Source organism: Felis catus, chromosome B1 (assembly GCF_018350175.1).
Source record: "Felis catus isolate Fca126 chromosome B1, F.catus_Fca126_mat1.0, whole genome shotgun sequence".
NCBI lineage: Eukaryota > Metazoa > Chordata > Mammalia > Carnivora > Felidae > Felis > Felis catus.
Window position 1 is genome coordinate 75576387 of NC_058371.1, and position 6212 is coordinate 75582598.

Below are 6212 nucleotides of genomic sequence, written 5' to 3' on the forward strand. Positions count from 1 at the left end.
ACACTGCTCTGTCTTTACACCATAAGGCACAAGGAAGGAACTGGATGTAAAAGCTGGCATGTAGCCAAAAACGAGGGCTTGGGTGGGGAGGGGGTGCAATACAAATAGGAAGTGAATGTGTGGAGTGAAGGAGCAGGAAGAATGAATAGTGGGTACAACAGAGAATGAGCAAAGGCCAAACTTTTTTTTTTAATAGCCCAAGAAGCTTTGCTGGGAACTGACTGACTCTAGTGGTAACAACCAGGAGGAGCTTCCTCGAGGGGGGCAGCCACAGGAGAAAAGCGTACCCGACAGGGCTGGGACAGAGAAGTTAGAGAAAATAGTATAGAGGGAGGACAGGAGAGAGCAGTTAGAAAGCTCTCAGGGCCCTTCTTTGGGAGCAGATGTGAGGTTTGTAGCAGCCCTATAAAACCGTAGGCCAACTAGTCATAAAATTATATTATGATATTATAATGATGTGGCTGAAGAAAGCATCAGTAACAATGTGTTGCCTGTGGACAGTTTCCATTTTAATTCGGTAATGATGTGACTGAAATTAGAAGTGTGCCATGAGGCCACAGAAAGTGTGTACTTTTCTTAAAGTAACCTCATAGCAATTTCCTGATCCAAAGTAAACTCAAGCATGAAAAAATTGGTCAAGGAAAAGGGGAATGTTCACTTGGGTGGGTAAGCTCTCAGAACGGGAAGTCAAGGGAGACAAGAGACGTGAGGGAGAGGCCCAGGGTGCCTCCTTCACACAGAGAGTTCTGGGGATTCCTCAGAGACAAATTCATCTGACCAAGAAATTTACCCTTGAGTCTTTGGCCTTTCCTTTTTCTTCTTTCTGACACCCTTTCTCTGGTTAACATTTTCAGCGCGACTCAAGCCAAGTCAGCTATTTATAGAGCAAGAACAATTTTACCACAGGGTATGGTGTTTAATTTGAAGAGACGTCAAAGAGTGAGGGGCAGATGGCTGAGCAGGCAGTGCCTCTCAATGACCTTGATGGGGGCACCCAAGCCCACTGCCTCATCCTGAGTTTTGCAGATCCAGAAATGTCATCTGATGAATGAAATCCTGAACTGACCAAGCTTTAAGAGGAAAAGGATAAATTGATAAAGCAGGTAGGGTGTTTGCTTATTAATTTCTAATGGATCTATGGTGTGGCTTGTGAAATGAGACCGGTTGCCAGCTCAGATGATTCTTTCTGGAAGGCTGTTCAATTCAGGAGACTCAATTATATTTCACAAGATCACTTAAATTTGGAGGATCTCAAATCTTAAAGCTTGAAAGAAAAAGAAAGCAATTCTCAAAATACTCCTTCCTCAACCACACTGAAAGACTGATTCTTGTTTACCCCACTCTACTGTCCCATAAATTTAGGAGACCATTCTCCTAATGTATCTTTCCATTAACTGGTTATTGTATCGGTTTCCTGGATCTTCCATCATAAGGTACCACAAACTTGGTGACTTAAAACAGAAATGTATTGTCTCAAAGCTTTGTAAGGAAGAAGTCAGAAGTCAAGGTGTTGACGGAACCATGCTTCCTCAAACCTGTAGGGCAATTCTTCCTTGCCTCCTGCTGGCTTCTCTCTGCTGGCTTTCTGGCAAACTCCAGTGTCTCTTGGCTTATAGCTGCATCACTCCAACCTTTGCCTCTGTCTTCACATAGTATTTTCCCTGTGTGTCTGTCTCTGTGTCTCTTCCCTTCAAGAATACCAGTTGTATTAGATTAGAAGCCCACCCTACTCCAGTACCTACAGCAACCCTAAAGCCAAATAAGGTCACATTATGAGGTACTGGGGATTAAGACTTCAACATATCTTTGGGGGGGGGGGGACATAATTCAACCCATAGTAGTTATGCTCAAGTCTGGTTCAGTTAAGCATTTTGCATTAATTCAGCATCTGATGTTAGATAACATGCAGGCAGGTGGTGAGGTAACTATGGGTAAGGCCAGTCCCTGCTCTTGAGGATGCTACAGTCTATTAGAGGAGACATACATATGAGTAATTTACTTGGTTTTCGCCCCATAGCCTGCAGGAAAAAGTTTAAAATATATTGATGCCCAGATTCTACCCCTGACCAATAAAACCAGAACCTCTGGAACGAGGTGCAGCAGTGTTAGTATATTGTAACAGTTCCCCAGGTGTGATGGTAAATTTCATGTGTCAACTAGACTGGGCCACAGGGCACCTAGATATTTGGTCAAGCAATATGCTGGGCATTTTTGTGAGGGTGGGTCTCATCCAAGCAACTCAAGGCCTGAATAGAACAAAAAAGTCTGACCCTTCCTCAATTAAGAAGGAAAATTTTCTGTCTCACTGCCTTCATGCCAGGACATCATTTTTTCCCTACTTTTGAACTTGAACTGAAACATTGGCCCTTTCTGCATCTCCAGTCTCTGGTCTTCAAAATGGGCTACACCGTGGGCCCTCCTGGGTCTCCAGCTTGCTGACTGCAGATCTTGGGATTTATCAGCCTCCATAACCATGTAAGTCAATTCCTAATTATGTGTGTGTGTGTGTGTGTTTATAATATTATACATATTTTGGTTCTGATTCTCTGGGGAAGCCTGATATACCAAGTGATTCAAATATGCTATAGGAGTTAAGAAGAACTGACCTATAAACCCCAGACAAGGAAATGATTAATTCTGCCTGGAGAGGTGACTTCATAAAAGCCATTATATTTCAGCTGGGCCACAAAGAATGAGCAGTTTTTGCCTTGCCAAGCATATGGGGCCAGAGGAAAGAGTGTTAGCAAGAGGAGCAAAGGAGAGAGGGTGGGAAAACAGAAGGAGTAATTAGAGATGAATCTGCTGCAAATGCCACGGCTAAATAACACGGGGACTTGGTGAAAAGTTTTACACAAGGGAGTGATGTGCCCTTAATGTATCTTAGGAAGACAAATCTGAAAGCTGCGTAAAAGACTGAAAGTGAGGGAGACCAATTAGACATTGTCATAAAAACCTGTATTGACTGAATGTTTGTGTCGCCTCCAAATTCATATATTGAATCCCTAAACACCAATGTGGGGGTATTAGGAGGTGGCACCTTTGGGAGATGATTAAGTTTAGATGAGGGTAGAGCCCTGATGATGAGATTAGTGTCCTTATAAAAAGAGGAAGAGATATCAGAGTTCCCTCTCTCTTTCTCTCTCTCTCGCTCTCTCCCCACCAGGTGAGCGCATGGCAAGAAGGTGACCATCCACAAGCCAGGAGGAAGGCCCTCACCAAGAACCAAATTCGCTGCCACCATGATCTTGGACTTTTCACCCTCTAGAACTATGAGAAATAAATGTCTGTTATTTAAGTTTACAGTTACAGAAGCCTAGGCTAACTAAGAGGAAGACCAAGCAAAAGATGGTGTCTTCCTGGACTAGGGAAAAACAGACAGGTGTGGGTGTGTGTGTATGTGTGTGTGTGTGTTTTGTTTTGTGTGTTTTTATGTTTTAGAGCTATAATCACCAGAATTTTGGTGTTTGAGCTTGGAAAATGAGGAGGAGGCATCAAATGTAACTTCAAAGTTCCCAACTTAGGGTAGGAGCTAAGAGAAGTGTGGTATTAAGATTGGGAGCACAAGAGAAGAAGATTTTGTGGAGGACATAATGAGCTCACTTCAGTTTGAGGTACCACAGGGCATTTGCATGGAAATGTTCAGTGAGCTGATAAAATTAGGTTTCCAGCCTTCAAAGAAAAAAAAAAAAGATTGTGCTCTTTATACGTAAAAATTGGACAATAATCAGAATGTAAGTGATAACAAGAATTCACAGGAGTGTGTAAGATGAGCTAGGAAGAATATGAAGAGGGCTAAAAACAGAAGCTAGAATAAGTATTTAAGAAACAATGAGGTGGAGAAAGTCTTTTCATCAAGTCATGCTAGTGACTCTTTGATCAGTAGTGACCTAGTAGAATTTGTCTAAAAATATAGCATACCTTCATTCTCTGAGGCCTGCTCATTGAAAACTGGTATCTACCTTTTCAAGACCTTTTTTCTCTATGAAACAAGTATGGTTTCTCAACTTGTCACTGTTTTAAGAGAAAGCCCAGAACATTCACACAGCCTCTACAGTTAGTCATCATCAGGATCACACTTTCCTCACTGGTTTGGGCTAGATGACTTCTAAGGTTCTCTGTGTCTCCAAGGGTCTCAGAATCTCTAGAAGGATTGCTAAAATGAATGCCCTGCCTCATCTATCATGATAATTCATTATGCTGATGGCCCCAATGAGACTCTCCTCCTGATAAACACATGTCCTGGAATTCATGCGCTTGTATACTCCCCTCCCATTAAGTTTGGGCCTCGCCTGCAATTTGCTTCCATAAAGGCGCCTGGGTGACTTAGTTGGTTAAGTGTCCAACTCTTGATTTCAGCTCAGGTCATGATCTCGTGGTTCATGGGACTGAGTCCTGTGTCAGGCTCTGTGCTGACATGAAGCCTGCTTGGGATTCTCCCTCTCCTCTCCCTTTGCCTCTCTCTCTCTCTCTCTCTCTCTCTCTCTCTCTCTCTCTCTCTCTCAAAATGAATAAGTAAATATTTAAAAATGTGGCAGAAGTGATGGTGTGCCTGTTTCAGTTCTAAGCCTTAAGGAGTCATGGAAACTTCTACTTCTGCCTTCTTGGGAGCTCTGAGGTACTACTAAGATGTCCATCTTCCCCGCCCCCCCCCAAAAAAAGGTCCATCTTCTCTGCTGGAGAAGACATTTAGAAGAGGCAGGACCCTGAGCCCTCAAGAAGAGAAAGAGTCGAGAATAGAGAGAGAAAAAGAGAGAGAGAGACCAGCCATGCCAGCATCCCAGCTGAACCCAGCCCATAGGTGATAGCCAGCTAAATACAATTACAGGAGTGACCATTGGCAAGGCTAACAAAAAACCACTCCATTGGGCTCAGCCCTAATTGCAGAATCATGACCAAATAAAGTGGCTGTTGTTTTAGGCCACTAAGTTTGTGGGATGGTTTGTTACATAGCAAGAGAGAGCCAAAAAGTAAATGATTCTGCAAAACAGAGGTTGGCAAGGGCTGTCTCATATGCCAAGGATCTTACCCTTTTCCTTATGAAGCTGATGAAAGCTAAAGTTGTTCATTTGTCCCAGCCAATAACTGTATTAATCATGCATTGTTATTCTATATTTTCGGTGCTTTGACATCTTGGGGCCTTGCTGACCCTGGAGAAACTGTCCCTCCCTGGGATAGCCAATTCCTAGAGCTAATAATACAGGGCTCCACATCTTTCATACACAAACCAACCAGTCCAGAGCTCATACCCCAACTACCTCCTTATCATGTTCTCACACTCTAGGCTGCCCTCCACCTGCTATAATTACCAGTTCTGGGTACCAGACAACTAGAGAGCCCACTGAAATCATTCAAAGTAGCCAATTCTAAGCCTGCTTACCCTGCCTTGCCTTTCACAAAAATCACAGTAAGGGTTCTTGCCTAGGCTTTCCCCTGATCCTTCTGCCTCTTGACTAACCCTAGTATCTCCCTATATGCCCCCCACCCACATAGCATGGCAGGCCCTCCTCTCAGGGTCTGTGAGTATAACAAGCCATCTTTTCAATGGCAGTCATCTTCTAAGCTGTTGGCCTCACTATACCTAAATAATAATAAAACCTGTAAAATAAAGCAATGAGCTGTGAACTTAAATGGGTAGGCAAATCCCATGGACTGTGTGACTCTCACAGATGACTAAGATGGATGAGGCAGTGGGGCAGAGATGGTTAGGAAGGACCATCTTGTAACACTGTGCCACTAAAAATAATAGCTATCAGTTTTGAATGTTCCTCATCAATCTTTGGGATAACTCCAGAGGGTGGATTTATTGGCCCCATTATCCAGAAGTGAACATTAAGGCTTAGAATAAATAATATTCCACTAATAAGTGGAAGAACCAGGATTCCAACCCAGTTTTATTGGAATACAAAATCAGAACTCTTCTTTTTTTTTTTTCTGATTTTTAACTTTTTTTTTTTTTTTTTTTTGATACAGAGAGAGACAGAGCATGAACGGGGGAGGGGCAGATAGAGAGGGAGACACAGAATCCGAAGCAGGCTCCAGGCTCTGAGCCATCAGCCCAGAGCCCGACACGGGGCTCGAACTCACGGACTGCGAGATCATGACCTGAGCTGAAGTTGGACACTTAACCGACTGAGCCACCCAGGCGCCCCAGAACTCTTCTTGTAAGCTGCCCAAACAACCTTTGCTAGGCTCGCCATAGTTTGCCAAGCCTT

The 6212-nt window shown here is 43.4% G+C and overlaps 1 long non-coding RNA gene across 2 annotated transcripts; it reads left to right on the forward strand.

Annotated features, from left to right (window-relative positions):
• The first annotated feature begins 580 nt into the window (after positions 1-580).
• On the forward strand, positions 581-3300 carry LOC109498936. 2 transcript variants are annotated; one of them, XR_006596692.1, is made up of 3 exons: positions 581-1103; positions 2321-2475; positions 3164-3300. It is a non-coding gene; the product is annotated as an uncharacterized LOC109498936 (long non-coding RNA). The 2 variants fall into 2 exon arrangements; XR_002155978.3 differs by having other exon boundaries at positions 585-1103; positions 2383-2475.
• Positions 3301-6212: the final 2912 nt, after the last annotated feature.